Source organism: Giraffa tippelskirchi, chromosome 1 (assembly GCF_054371585.1).
Source record: "Giraffa tippelskirchi isolate mGirTip1 chromosome 1, T2T-mGirTip1v1.2.pri, whole genome shotgun sequence".
Lineage (NCBI taxonomy): Eukaryota > Metazoa > Chordata > Mammalia > Artiodactyla > Giraffidae > Giraffa > Giraffa tippelskirchi.
Window position 1 is genome coordinate 112,332,095 of NC_137275.1, and position 16,551 is coordinate 112,348,645.

Here is a 16,551-nt window from a genome sequence, read left to right on the forward strand (position 1 = left end):
TAAGGAAACACAAGTCTTAAATGATACATTAGACGAGATGGACCTCATTGATATCTTCGGGACCTTCCATCCAAATGCAGAAGAATACACCTTCTTCTCAAGTGCACACAAAACATTCTCCAGGATAGACCACATCTTGGGTCACAAATCAAACCTCCGTATATTTAAGAAAACTGAAATCATATCAAGTTGTCTTCTCTGACCACAATGCTATGAGACTAGATTTCAATTACATGAAAAATACTGTAAAAAACACAAACACATGGAGATTAAACAATACATTTCTAAATAAGCAACAGGTTACTAAAGAAATCAAAAGGGAAATCAAAACATTCATAGAAACAAACGACAATGAAAACATGACAACTCTAAACCATGGGATGCAGCAAAAGCAGTTCTAAGAGCAAAGTTTATAGCCATACAATCCTACCTCAAGAAACAAAAACATCGTATAGACAACCTAACGTTACACCTAATACAACCGAACACGAACAAACAAACAAAAAAATCACCCAAAAATAGCAGAAGGAAAGAAATAATAAAGATCAGAGCAGAAGTAAATGAAAAAGAAATGAAAGAAACAACAGTAATGATTAATAAAACTTAAAGCTGGTTCTTTGAGAAGATAAACAAAGTTGACAAACCTTTAGCCAGACTCATCGAGAACAGAAGAGAGAAGAATCAAATCAACAAAATTAGAAATGAAAAAGGAGAGGTTACAACAGACAATGCAGAAATACAAAGGACTGTAAGAGACTATTATGAACAAATATATGGCAATAAAATGGATAACCTGGAAGAAATGGACAGATTCTTTGAAAAGTTCAATCTTCCAAGAATGAACCAGAAAGAAATTATGAACAACCCAATTACAAGCACTGAAATCAAAACTGTGATCAAAAATCTCCCAAAAAACAGAAGCCCAGGACCAGATGGCCTCACAGGTGAATTCCAGCAAATGTTAGAGAAGAGCTAATGCCTATCCTTCTAAAACTCTTTCAAAAAATTCCAGAAGAAGGAACACTTCCAAACTCATTCTTCGAGGCCACCATCACCCTGATACCAAAACCAGACAAAGACAACACACACACAAAAAAACTACAGACCAATATCACTGATGAACATAGATGCAAAACTCCTGAAAAAAACTCTACCAAAGAGAATTCAAGAACACGTTAAAAAGCTCATGCACCATGATCAAGTTGGGTTTATTCCAGGGATGCAAGGATTCTTCAATATATGCAAATCAATCAATGTGATACACCATATTAACAAATTGAAAGATAAAAACCATATGATCATCTCAATAGATGTAGAAAAAGTCTTTGACAAAATTCAGCACTCATTTACGATTAAAACTCTTCTAAAAATGAGTACAGAAGGAACCTATCTCTACAATGAATGATTCTCAATGGTGAAAAACTGAAAGCATTCCCCGTAATATCAGGAACAAGAAAAGTGTGTCCACTCTCACCACTATTATTCATATTTTTTAAGCCTTAGGTACAGCAATCAGAGAAGAAAAAGGAATCAAAGAAATCCAGGTTGGAAAAGAAGAAGTAAAGCTCCCACTATTTGCAGATGACATCATAGTATACATAGGAAACCCTAAAGACACTATCAGAAAATTACTATAGCTAAATAGTGCATTTAGCAAAGTTGCAGGAAACAAAATCAATACAATAAAATCGCTTGTATTTGTGTATACTAACAATGAAAAATCAGCAAGAGAAATAAAGGGATCATTCCCATTCACCATTGTAACAAAAAGAATAAAATATCTAGGAATAAACCTACCTAAGGAGACAAAAGAACTGTACACAGAAAAATATAAGACACTGATGAAAGAAATCAAAGATGACATAAACAGATGGAGAGATATTCTATGTTCCTGGATAAGCCAAATCAATATTGTAAAAATGACTATACTACCAAATGCAATCTACAGATTCAATGTAATCTCTATCCAATTACCAATGGTATTTTTCACAGAACTAGAACAAAAAATTTCACAATTCATATGGAAACACAAAAGACCCTGAATAGCTAAAGCAGTCTTGAGAAAGAAAAATGGAGCTGGAGGAATCCACATTCCTGACTTCAGATTATACTACAAAGCCACAGTCATCAAGACAGTATGGTACTGGCACCAAAACAGAAAGATAGACCAATGGAACAAGATAGAAAGCCCAGAAATAATTCCATGCACCTGTGGGTACTTTATTTTTGACAAAGGAGGCAAGAATATACAATGAGGCAAAGACAGCCTCTTCAATAAGTGGTGCTGGAAAAACTGGACAGCTACATGTAAAAGAATGAAATTAGAATCCTAATGGCAGCTGGTCCCATCACTGCATGGCAAATAGATGGGGAAACAGTGGAAACAGTGGCTGACTTTATTTTTTTGGGCTCCAAAATCACTGCAGATGGTGATTGCAGCCATGAAAGACTCTTGGAAGGAAAGTTATGACCAACCTAGACATCATCTTAAAAAGCAGAGACATTACTTTGTCAACAAAGGTCTATCTAGTCAAGGCTATGGTTTCTCCAGTAGCCACGTATGGATGTGAGAGTTGGACTATAAAGAAAGCTGAGCGCAGAAGAATTGATGCTTTTGAACTGTGGTGTTGGAGAAGAGTCTTGAGAGTCCCTTGGACTGCAAGGAGATCCAACCAGTCCATCCTAAAGGAGATCAGGCCTGGGTGTTCATTGGAAGGACTGATGTTGAAACTGAAATTCCAATACTTTGGCTACCTGATACGAAGAGAGGACTCATTTGAAAAGACCCTGATGCTGGGAAAGATTGAGGCCAGGAGGAGAAGGGGACGACAGAGGATGAGACGGTTGGATGGCATCACCAACTCAATGGACATGGGCTTGGGTAGACTCCAGGAGTTGGTGATGGACAGGGAGGCCTGGCGTGCTGCGGTTCATGGGGTCGCAAAGAGTCGGACACGACTGAGCGACTGAACTGAACTAACACCATACACAAAGATAAAATCTAAATGGATTAAAGACCTAAATGTAACACCAGAAACTATAAAACTCTTAGAGGAAAACATAGGCAGAACACTTGAGAACATAATCAAAGCAAGATCCTCTATGGCCCACCTCCTAGAGTAATGGAAATAAAAACAAAAGTCAACAAGTGGGACCTGACTATCTTAAAAGCTTTTGTACAGGAAAGGAAACTATATGAAAGGTGAAAAGACAAACTTCAGAATGTGAGAAAATAATAGCAAGTGAAACAACTGACAAAGGATTAATTTCCAAAATATACAAGCAGCTCATACAACTAAATACCAGAAAAACAAACAACCCAATCAAAACGTGGGGAAAATACCTAAACAGACATTTCTCCAAAGACAAACACCAATCATCAACAAACACATTAAAAGATTCTCAGTATCTATCACTCATTGTTAGAGAAATGCAAATCAAAACTACAATGAGATATCACCTCACACAGGTCAGAATGGCCATCATCAACAAGTCTAACAATAAATGCTGGAGAGGGTGTGGAGAAAAGGGAACCCTCTTGCACTGCTGATGTTAATGTAAAGAGACATATCCACAATGGAAGACGGTAGGAGTAAAAAACTAGGAATAAAACCACCATATGACTCAGCAATCCCACTCTTGGGCATATACCTTGAGGAAACCAAAACTGAAAAAAAAAACCCATGTACTCCAATGTTCACTGCAGCACTATTTACAACAGCTAGAACATGGAAACAACCTAGACGTTCATCAACAAAGGAATGGATAAAGAAGTTATGATGCATATACATAATGAAATATTATCCAGCCATAAAAAAGGAATGTATTTGAGTCAGTTCTAATGAGATGGATGAACCTAGAGCCTATTATACAGAGTGAGGTAAGTCAGAATGAGAAAGATAAATATTGTACACTAACGCACATATATAGAATATATAAAGATGGTACCAAAGAATTTATTTAGAGGGCAGAGAAGAAGAAACAGACATAGAGAATAGACTTATGGACATAGGGAGAGGGCTGTAGAGGGTGAGATGTAGGGAGACAGTAACATGGAAACTTACATTACCATATGTAACATAGATAGCCAATGGGAATTTGCTGTATGCCTCAGGGAAATCAAACAGGGTCTCTGCATCAACTAGAGGGGTGGGATGGGGAGGGAGATGGGAGTGAGGTTTAAGAGGGAAGGAACATATGTATACCTATGGCTGATTCATGTTGATGTTTGACAGAATACAATAAAATTCTGTAAAGCAATTATCCTTTAATTAAAAATTAATTTTTAAATATTTACATTAAATTCCTCCTAAGTCACAACCTCCAGATTTTATTAAAAAGAGAAAAATTCTATGATCTGTATCCACATGTGGGTATGACATTGTTCATAGCTATATAACATGCTACCATGGCAGGGAAGGAGCAGGACTGATATAGGGGTGCAAGAGATCTTCATGAATATTTCCTTGCAGCTTCCTGTGAATCTGTAGTTATTTCAGATTAAAAATGTTAAAAAAAAAAACCAAAAAAGTGGGGTGGATGGGTAAAATAATACTCACCTGAGCCACAACAGACAGAATTCCTACCATAGCTATGAAAGCTGCAATTTTAACAGATCCAAATCCTATGACCTGTGAAAATGAACACATTTTGCAATATAGACATTATATAAATAATAAGAAATGTTATGTTCCATTAAAGCTATAGAATAAAATCGTTGATGAAAGTTCATGAAACCTTGACATTGGAAATTTAGGCAGTGCTGAAAGTTAAACCTATTTAACCAATTAATATAGCTAAATCTGTCATAAGGAATCACTGTAAGCAGGCACAACTGAATATAACTAAGATTAACTACTAGCATAATATTTTCTATTACAGGTCTCCCTACTGTTTTCATATGCTTTCCCCCCTACAATCCACCAAGAGCTATGTAACATTATCCACTACTAGGAAAAAAAATGAAGAAAAGAAAAATTTGCTTTTTGATGCTGTCAACATAGAATATGTTCACTTGGAAAGTTAAGTGGCTCTCAACTTTGGCTGCACAATAAAATCACGTGGGCAACAGAGAAAGGGAGAGGGGAGAAAAGAGATGCTGGAACTCACTTGATATCAATTAAATCAGATTCTCTGGGCCCAGACACAGGTATGTTTTAAAAAGCTCCCATGGTTATTCCAATGAGCAGCCAAAGTTAGCTAGCAATGATTTCTAAGCCTCTTAATTTTAACAGCACCTATGAAATGCCTGAAACTTTTAAGTTTTAAACATCAAGTTTTTAAAGTTAGTTTGCCATCTATTGAAACTTTATAAAATCCAGAAAAAAACTTTAAAAATGATTGTAAATAATCTTCACACTTCATAAATGATTACCTTGCTTCAAATCACACAATTAGCTAATGAAAGAGAGCTAGAACTTCTGGTTCCCAAACCAGTGTTGCTGACATTAACACTATTCTATTCCTCTCCAATCGAATGCAATTTAAAAAATTGGAATCTATGGTGGTGGTGGTTTAGTTGCTAAGTCATGTTGACTTTGGCAACCCCATGGACTGGAGCCCACCAGGCTCCTCTGTCCATGGGACTTCCCAGGCAAGAATACCGGAGTGGGTTGCCATTTCCTTCTCTAGGGGATCTTCCCAACTCAGGATAGAACCCACATCTCCTACACTGCAGACAGAGTCCTTACTGTTGAGCCACCAGAGAAGCCCATATATATATTTTTTAATTGAAGTACAGTTGATTTACAATGTTGTGCTAACTTGTGCTATATAGCAAAGTGACTCAGTTATACATACTATACATTCTTTCTTATATTCTTTTCCCAGGACACTGAATATACAGTGTGCTATATACACTGTGCTATACAGTAGGACTTTGTTATCCATTCATTCTATATGTAATAGTTTGTATCTAACCCCAAAAACCTAGCCCATCCCCCGTCACTCCCCCAATAAATATATTTCTAAAGCAGCTTTATTGAGGTAGAATTAAAAATACCATACAATCCACTCATTACAAGTGCACAATTCAATTCAATGGTTTTAGTATTGATACGGGTTTCCCTGGTGGCTCATATGGCAAAGAATCTGCCTGCAATGTGGGAGACCTGGGTTGGATCCCTGGGTTGGGAAGAACCCCTGGAGGAGTGCACGGCAACCCACTCCAGTATTCTTACCTGCAGAATCCCCATGGACAGAGGAGCTTGGTGGGCTACAGTCCACGGGGTACCAAAGAGTCGGACATAACTAAGCAACTAAGCACAGTACAGTATTGATACAGAGTTGGGCAATTATTACCATGATCAATTTTAGAAGATCTCATCACTCTTCAAAGAAACATGGTACCCCATTAGGAGTCCCATTCCCACAACCTACCCCACCACCTAGTCAGTCATCTACCTCCTGTCTCTCTGTATTTATTTATTCAGAGCATTTCATACAAATGGAATCATACTATACATGGTTCTGGCTTCTTTCACTCAGCATGTTTTCAAAGTTCACCCATGTTGTAGCATGTATCAGTGCTTCATTGCTTTTTGCTTAAAAAAATATCTGTACATTGCATTGTTCAGATGTATTATGTTTGTTGATCCATTTCATCAGTTTATAGGCAGATAGGCTGTTTCTACTTTGATTCTACTTTTTGGCTATATGAATAATAATTTGTGTTAAGAGTTTTTGTACAGATACGTGTTTTCAATTCTCTTGGCTATATACCTAGAAATAGTTTTGCTGGGAACCCTATGTTGGACACTTTGAGGAACCACCAGGCTCTTTTCCACAGTAGCTACCCCATTTTATATTCCCACCAGCATGTATGAGGGTTGCCATTTCTCCATATCCTAGGATGTTATTGTTGTTGTTTTATTACAGCTTTCCCAGAGGGTGTGTTTGATTTCCTTGATGGGTAATGATGTTAGCCATCTTCTCATGTGCTTATTGGCCATTTGTATATTTTCCTTGAAAAAATATGTATTCAAAATCTTTTGCCTACTTTTTTAGTTGAGTTATATGTCTTTTTATTGTTGAATAAAGTTTTAAATATATACTGGATATAAGTTCCTTATCAAATAGATGATTCATAAGTAAACACAATTTAAACTAAAAATATATGTGTGTGTTAATTATATGTGAGCTCTAAAAAGTGAGCATAAATACAGAATAACAGAATTATTCTGATTTGTTGTAACTGTTGTTGTTGATGGTGATATCTATAGGAAAAATGGATAGAAAAGAAAATATTCCCTGTTGTTAACTATACAAGTAAAGAAAGGAGACTTTTTTTACTTTCTTCCTCGGGCTTTCCCATTTTTCCTACATTATTTTCCACATTAAATGTACATTTAATGATGCATATGTAATTTTCTACATTTAACACCTGGGCTTCCCAAGGGGCGCTAGTAGTAAAGAATCCACCGGCTAGTGTGGGAGATGCAAGAGACATGGGTTTGACCCTTGGGTCAGGAAGATTCCCTGGAGTTAGGAAAAACCCCACTCCAGTATTCTTGCCTGGAAAATTCCACGGGCAGAGAGCCTGGCAGGTTACAGTCCATGGGGCCACAAAGAGTTGGACACAACTGACTGACTGAGCATGTGTGCACACACACACATGTTAAACACAATATCTCACTACTTTTCCCTCTAAATCTCCAGCATCCTCCAACCATAAATGAGTAAAACAAAAAAAGAACTGCTTGAAAAAATGGCTTTACTTAAATGTGCTACCATAGAAAATATTATAGTCTCACACTCTCAGGAAAACTATATGTGGCAAACTTAACAAATTTTATTTGAAATATCTCTAAAAAGAGAGGAATTTACATTGGGGGAGGCTTGATCTGACAAAGTGGAGTAAACCATTAGGAGAAAGACTTCCAGTGAAATCAGTGAAAGACCAAGGCAGGATTGCAATGAAAGGCAGTTCAGATCTCAGCAATCCCAGAGACCTGAAACAGCAGTAGCAAAAGCAAACTTTTTTTTACTGCCTTAAGTCAATTGCCTTTTGCGGGGAAATGTGAAGCATAAACTTTTAAAGGGAGAAAAATCAGAAGACAGAAAAGATTACTTTGGTCATTATTTGTGACCTACCTTGAAGTCTACAGTGGTGCTTTTTTCTTTTTGTTTTTAGTGGGGAATGTGCGTGTCAGGGGCAGGAGGGGGTGGTTTGCAACATGTGGGATTTTACTTCCCCAACCAGGGACCGAACCTACATCATCTGCATTGGAAGCATGGAATGTTAACCACTGGACTGCCAGCAAAGTCCCTATAGTGGCCTAATGTAGATGGCTAAGCAAACTGGATGTGATCAGACCCAGGGGTTAACAGTACTTCTGAAATAAATTTTACCTCTCTGCAATTTAATGAGTATTATTAAAGATTTAATAAATTCTGTTTCTCCTAATTCTTTGTGTAATTCTCAAGGAAATTTTTCCCACAGTAAATATTTTATTTTAAAAAATTATTGCACTAGAGGTCTTCTGACTACTAATTATATGTCAGCACCTACATTTACAACTAGAAGTAAGTTAACGCATTTTTCCCTCTTACAGCGCTGTGTGCTTAGCCGCTCAGTCATGTCCGACTCTTTGCACTCCATGGACTGTAGCCCACCAGGCTCCTCTGTCCATGGGGATTCTCTAGGCACGAAATACTGGAGTGGGTTTCCATGCTCTCCTCAGGGGATCTTCCCAACCCAGGACCTGAACGGAGGTCTTCTGCATAGCAGGCAGATTCTTACCAGCTGAGGTACCTGGGATTTTTCCATAAAACACTTCAAAACAGATTCCAATCTCTGATTTTCTGGCATTCCTTACTCACCTGCCTGAGATAGAGAAAAAAAACTTGAATACTGTCCAGCTTCAGGAAGGTATGAAAGAAAAACAGTGATGCAAATTAGTAAAATGGTAGAATCTTTTCCAACTTTCTTCAATGACTAGAAATAAGCAGAAACAGCAACATGAAAAGCAAATAGATACTGATGTCACTGATATTCTGGGATATCAGCTTCACTGTTTTTTGATTTCTTAAGGTGGTAACAAAAGATGAATGGATTAAAAAAGGAAGTGAGCCTTAACATGAAATCTATTACCACCTCTCTAAGGACGTTACAAGTCCTAATTTCAGAGGTGCATATTTCAAATATTACAGTCTTTTCTCTTTTTTAAAAAAACACTTTTGCTCATCTTTGTTAACAACACTGGTTCACATGCTGAAACAGACCCTGAACATACTATGAACAGACTGAAAAATAAAAAAACAAAAACACACTGCTCCAGAACCTTTTAAGAAAATCTCATCTCTTTTCACTCATAATACAACTCCTCTAAAGCCACAAACATTACAGGGTTTTCACTGCACATAAATTTATTATTTAAAATGTTAATAATAAATTTGCCCACACAATTGGCAGAAAAATAAATGTGCTCCAGGCATGGGGTCAGTGACAAGATTCTCTGACTAGTAACAACTTTTTCAATATTATACTTTTGTCCAAAATCCTTACACCCTTTTCTGCACAGGATGTTAGAGCCCTACTAAACGTGCATCTCTTGTCTCTTATGGTAACTACATACTTAAGACATTTCTTACCTCTTATGGTAACTACATACTTCAGTTCAGTCACTCAGTCATGCCCGACTCTCAAGAATTATCAATTTTATATATTCTTTGGTGTACAGTTCAGCTCTGTCCCTTATTTGCAATGAAATTTTTTCTATTTTTACTAGAGAAAAAAATAAACCAGCAACTGCTAGGATGCTTGAATCTGCAGAAATGCACTTTTATTTGCATGGTTTAGAAAGATATTCAGGAAAGTAAGTGTTTTCATGTTTTTATTTACCGCAAAAGGGTCTGCTTGTTTCCAAGAAATCTGGGCTCCCCAGGAAAGAGGTCTCATTTTCTCTGGCAAAGATTCCGGAACAGCCAATAAGATGAAGCAGATGTCTAGAAGAGCTACCACTGTGGCTACTAGCACAACAAGGCTGTCTCCATAACTTGCAGAAAGGTATGCACCAATGGCTGGGCTGCTGACCAGGCTGGCTGCAAACGTGGCTGAGACCTATGGAGAAAGGACACTCTCACCCAGGGTTGCACCCAGAGCAGGTGCACACTCACATTCCTGTTTCTAACCAGGGGCCCACAGGTGCATATCTAAAACCATCCTTCTCTAACTTTAAAAAGACAAAAGGATTGTATTGCCCACAACTTTTAAGAATGAAAAGTAATTTTCTTTTAAGAATTTGCTCACAAGTTATTAACTAATTTGAATAACTTTCTAATTCTTGTAGCTTTCTAAGAGTTACTCTAGAAAGCTACAGGAATAAAAAAAATATGATTTATTTAGAAATAAAAACTGTAAAACCTTCCCCACAAATAATCCATACATACTTTAATCTTCTGTAATTAGGGAACAGGGATATAGAGAGAAAGGAACAAAACAAGTTTTTGCAGGGTTGATAACAAAATCTACAAATTACTCAGAAACTAGGCTTGATTTCATCTTCCAAAACTGTGCAGGGTTTCACCATTTCATTAGCACTAACTGGAGGTGGAAATCCCTGGCAGTCTTAGAAAAAGGTATATAACAACAACAAAAATCCAAAAACATTTGTTGAGGGAGACCTCAAATGCTTTTTCATTAGAGGAATCCCTGGGCTAGGAGTTTCTGTCATGCTGTCACCCACAACGTCCTAATACCAAAGACCACTGAGTTAACTGATCACACTTACAACTTGAATCTGTGTGAAGCTTCTTCACATTGCTTCCCTATAAGCGTGTAGAAGGCTCTCTTTATTTTGAAATGTAGTCTGAATGTTCAGAAACTTAAGTGGACAGCCTCCAAATTATAACCAGACTGAGTGTGAAAAGCACATTTATAAGCCGGTCATGTAAACTTCCAATGGATTTTAATAGGAACTACAGAAATCATTCACTATGACTAAAATTATAACTCCTGGGTAACCAATGATATTCTTCCTTCACCCATAATCCCAAAGTGACTGTAAAAATACAATGTATTGGAAATTAGTATTATACCAAAATTATAAAAGCCTAAAGTTAAAAAATTTCTGGGGGAAAAAAAGGAAGTACATAGAATTCCAATTTGAGGAATAGGAATTCCCTGGATCAATAATTATTGAGTATTTATATGTGCTAGAAAAATAGGAAAACAGAGGTCCTGCCCTTAATTACATAGCATTCCAAGTGTAAAGAACTAAAGATCACGGAGCATACAAATATCTCATTATTTGTCAAAAAGACATTTTTAATTCTGTCATCATAATTCTATTCTGTATCTGTAAGGTAGCTTGCAAGCTTTTTTTCCTTTTCTTTTTTCAGGTTTGTCATCTCAACATCTAACACATAGAGTTAAATGTAAAGGTTAGTCATTGGCCAAACCCTGAGTCCTATGACCCAGTCTGGGCAGCCTTATGGCCTGGAGGGCATACTTCAGCAGGGCGCTCCTCTAACTAACTTCTCTCAACATACCTATGAACAGTCATTATTATAACTGGCATTTTACAGATGAAGAACTGAGCTAGAAATAGGGAAACTAAGTCATGATCACTTTGGTTCCATAACTCTCTCTGAAATCCTTCCTTAAATACTACTGCTTAGCACAACAGCTTTGTGAGGGATTTTTCTGATGAAGCCAAAAGAACAAAAATCGATTAAAACTGAAGAGGAATGAGTGTTTCCTGCAATGTTGAGAAAAGCTTCCCAAGTGTGATAAATGAGGCTCCTGCACCCCTCAACTCCGCTGAACAACCTCAAAAGCCCACCTTGAACATCCTGCCTTCTTTGAAGCATTCCTATCTGTTTCTCCCTCTGTCCTCCTCCACAGCACTCAGGAGATGCCCCTGTTTCAGGACATGACATGAGAAACATTCAGGGGAGGAGGAAAGAAGGAAAGAAGAAGAAAGTAGTAGCTAGAGGGCAAGTGGCTTGGAGAAGTTTCTAAACTTCTGACGTCTAAAGTCAATAAACCAAAAATGACTGTAGTGTTTTGTGGAACAACAGTTACCTGGCATATATGTCCATCACTGATCCATACAATTATTCACTCAGTCAACACCGAATGACTGCTACTGTCTTCCAGGAAGTGGAATTAACAGAAAGAATAAGACTCAGGAGAGAAGTAACCTGAGTGTTTGGCATTCAGTCCCTCTCCAATCATTCAACAATCCAGCCAGGTTATCTTTCTTCTTCCATCTTCTTACTATAACATTTCAAACATAGGAGAGTTGCAAGAAGAACAAAATGTACACTAAAGGGGAGCAAAATAAGCTACCCCAAAATGTGCCACTTTGGCATGTGGACTGTTTCAAGCAGAAGGCAATCATGACCGAGGAGACTCAGGCAAAGCTTTTTACCTTTCCCATAAGAGCCTACTGCAGTCCATAGGGTCTAAGAGTCAGACATGACTGAGTAACTGAACTTAACTGACAACACCTAAAAGAACTTAGATAGGAGGCCTATACCAAGAAATACTGGTAAATACTAAAGATAACTTTTTACATTAGATACTAAAGATAAGTTTTTATATTATAAAGATAATACTCTGATAAAGATACTAAATACTAAAGATAATTTTTTATATTAGAAAGACTTACCTACATGTAATTTGATTTGCTCTCCTCATCTTCCTGTGAATTATCTTCCTTCCCTTTGAAGTCCCAGACCCCTACAGTCTTTCTCCTCAGCTCAGGATGGTATATAAGCCTCAACCGCTGACGGTCCTCGAGTCTCTCACATCTTTGTGAGACTCCCACACATATGAAATTAAATTTGTTTTTCTCTTATTAATCTGTCTTTGGTTTTAGTTGCTAAGTCGTGTCTGACTCTTGCAACCCCATGGACTGTAGCCCACCAGGATCCTCAGGATTCCCCAGGTAATAATACTGGAGTGGGTTGCCATTTTCTTCTCTAGGTTCTCCCTAACTTTTTGTCAATTTAATTATTTTGCTCACTCTTCCCTTGTGGCTCAGCTGGTAAAGAATTTGCCTGCAATGCGGGAGAACTGGGTTTGATCCCTGGGTTGGGAAGATCCCCTGGAGAAGGGAAAGGTTACCCCACTCCAGTATTCTGGCCTGGAGAAGTCAATGGACTGTATAGTCCAAGGGGTCGCAAAGAGTTAGACACAACTGAGCGACTTTCACTCCGTTAACTCAAAGAACCTAAAAGGGAAGAAGGGAAAACTTTCCCTGTTCATACCTGCATACCCTAAGAGGTTCACACATTGAACACATGCCCATAAATGCTCACCTGTCATTTTTCCCCCTTGAACCACTTAAGTATTTCTCAGAGGTGTGACACTCTGACCTAAATGGCTGCCATCATTTATAGGTCTTTCTTCTCCTACATAATCACAATGCCAATATCTTGGCATTAGAAAATCAGAAGCGACTTTCTAATTTCAATTATCCCAAAAAGGTCTCCTATAACTTTTGTTATTAACTCAACAATTACTTCCTGAATGAATGTAGTCCTTTTTCTGTAGTACTACATTCCAAAGAAGCGTCTGAGTCATACAACCTGCAATACAGTGACAATGAATTAACATAACTGAGGTTCTATCACCTCTCCAATTCTAATTAGGTGCACAGAGATCTATGATTGTAGCAACTGTTTACTGTTTATGGTTCCTCAAGAGATCAGCTAACAAGAAACAAATCAAACCAAATTTTAAAAAACTTTGCAAGTGACAACTCACATATCCTGCCGATCTTCCAACACTAAAACCAAAGGATAAATCAGTAGCATCCCTATCTTGATATTTTTAGTTTCTCACAAGTCTCCTTTTTTATTTCAACTGTTTTGGATTTTCTTTACATAATTAACACTATTTTAATAAAAGCTCACTTTCTAATAAATTTTTAGTAGAATGTTTATTATTTCTCTGGTTAAAAAACATAATCTAGTATCTTACCCATCCATAAGCAGTACTTCGCTCATGTTCCTGAGTGACATCAGCTACATAGGCAAATATCACAGAGAACGTGACTGAGAAGACTCCAGATATGGAAATCATTGCAAAATACCACCTATAAAAAGATTATTTTAAGCATTCATGAGAGAAGTAGTGTATATACACTTTTATAATCAAAACCAAAGATACCATGTAAAAGGTTATAAACCAAAAAATAAATTGTAAAAATACATGTATATTTAAAGATATAAAGGACAACTAATAAAATTATAATCAAGATGGAGGGGAGCAGAAACGTACCAATATTGTCATTCCTCAAGGGGTGTCAGTACATGCAGTTTAAAATGGAAAAGTAGGAGTATGCAGTAAAGTTAGTTTTAATGGTAGCCAGAACAGAAATGAATACTTTCTAAATTTCTGAGTTTTAGCTGAGAAAAATACATATACACAAAAGCAGGAAGCATTTTAAAAATTAATACAAGACAAAAAATTTATACCATATAAATAGATGCCTAACAAAAATCTAGTTAAAATATTAGCCAACAGAATCTCATAGAACAAAAAGTCGTGTTTTAATTCTAGGATATAATGATGTTTCAATATTAGAAATCTATTAATATAATTAATCATGGTAATAGATTTAAGGAGAAAATTCAAATCATCTCCACTGATACTGCTGCTGCGTCGCTTCAGTCGTGTCCGACTCTGTGCGACCCCATAGACGGAAGCCCACCAGGCTCCGCTATCCCTGGGATTCTCCAGGCAAGAACACTGGAGTGGGTTGCCATTTCCTTCTCCAATGCATGAAAGTGAAAAGTGAAAGTGAAGTCACTCAGTCGTGTCTGACTCTTCGCGACCCCACGGACTGCAGCCTACCAGGCTCTTCTGTCCATGGGATTTTCCAGGCAAGAGTACTGGAGTGGGGTGCCATTGCCACTGATACTAATGGCATCAAAACTCGATGTTCCCTTGATTTTAAAAAAGAAAATCTCTAAACAATATAGGAACAAGTATTTTTCAACCCAAAAGCTAGTTTGATACTCAAGGATGAAACATAAAATTTCCTTCATATACATGAGGAAGATAGGTCCATAATCATCACTTTCATTTAACAATAATAAAAGAGTTTTATTTTATGTATTAGTCAATACAAGCAACAGAAGCAGCAGCATGAAAACTGGAAAAGAGGTAAAATCATTTTAAGATTCTAAAGAAAAAAATTGTAAGCTATTGAGAGGACATTGAAAAAACAAAAAACCTAATGCATCAGAAAAGCATGACTTGTTTTTGAACAGAAAGATTCAATACCAAAAAGTATTTTATAAAAATTTATATGGTAGGGACCAAAATGATTCATTATAGGTACCCAACACATTTCGAACATGACAAATGCTGACATAAAATTCCTATCAGATAACCAAATAAGAGTATTCACATTGAGTATCCCCCAAATCTATCAATTGCATTTAAACCCTAAATGACTGAAATGCAAAAGACCCTTCCATTCTAAACTGTGTTATTGACATAGGAATAGCATCTCAGCAACAGGAATTCTGGCCAAAAACTAAGTCACAGCTCAGGTACAAATTTCAACACATTTTTATTAACTAAATGACCTTGGTTATTACATGCTAATTATTCTCTCCCTATTTATCATGAAAAAATAAGATCAAATTAAAATTCACATTAGGATTTAGAATAGGCTACTGGTCATAATATGGTACACACTAAAGTGACTCCTGCCTCCTTTTAAAAAATTGATTTATTTTTGTCTGCACTGGGTCTTTGTTGCTGGATGCAGGCTTTCACTAGTTGTGGTGAGTGGGGGTTACTCTCTAGTTTTGGTGGGTGGGCTTCTCATTGCAGTGGCTTGTTGCGGGGCACCAGCTCTAGGGCATGCAGGCTTCAATAGTTGTGGCACACAGGCCTACTTGCCCAGTGGCATGTGGAATCTTCCTGGCCCAGGGATCGAACTCGTGTCCCGTGCATTGGCAGACAGAATTCCAACTGGACCATCAGGAAAGTTGGATTCTTGACTTTTGATGTGAACTATGTTCATGTCAGTGCCCTAGAACAGGGGTCCTCAACCCCCAGGCAGCAGACTGTGGCCTGCTAGGAACTGGGCCACCCAGTGAGAGGTGAGCAAGAGAAGCTTCACCGGCTGTTCCCCATGGCTCCTCACTGCTTGCATTAAACCGGAAACACACACCCAACCCTCACTGTCTGGGAGAAAACTGTCTTCCGTGAAACTGGTCCCTGGTGCCAAAAAGCTTGGGGATCGCTGCATGAGCTGATAAAAACAACACATCTGCAAAGTCAAATGAGCCACAACTGAGTGAGCACAGAGACTGTCTGCCCCCTGTCAGGACCCAATCATGTAACTTACCTCATGACAAAAACAACTGCCCTTAGAGACATCTTTTATTTCTATTTCTTCACCTAAGTAACTATCTTAGACTTCATTTCATGGCCTCATTTATAAAATGGGCACAATGGCAACTGCCTACTAGTTTTCAGTATTAGCAAAGAGTTCAAATGAAAATACAGGTACAAGTGCTCTGCAAAGGCTGAAAAGTGCACTGCAGATGTATTCTCCATATGTGACCCAAAACAGACAAGTC

At 37.6% G+C, this 16,551-nt stretch overlaps 1 pseudogene across 1 annotated transcript in view; it reads right to left on the reverse strand.

The window, feature by feature from the left end:
* The window catches only part of LOC145506019 (solute carrier family 71 member 2-like), a 127,777-nt pseudogene that overhangs the window by 15,341 nt on the left and 95,885 nt on the right, over positions 1 to 16,551 (reverse strand). Inside the window, exons 5-8 of the transcript XR_014053453.1 lie at positions 13,931 to 14,045; positions 9,842 to 10,060; positions 8,821 to 8,935; positions 4,560 to 4,631 (exon numbers count right to left, since the gene is read on the reverse strand). The product of XR_014053453.1 is annotated as a solute carrier family 71 member 2-like (transcript). The remainder of the gene's footprint in view (positions 1 to 4,559; positions 4,632 to 8,820; positions 8,936 to 9,841; positions 10,061 to 13,930; positions 14,046 to 16,551) is intronic.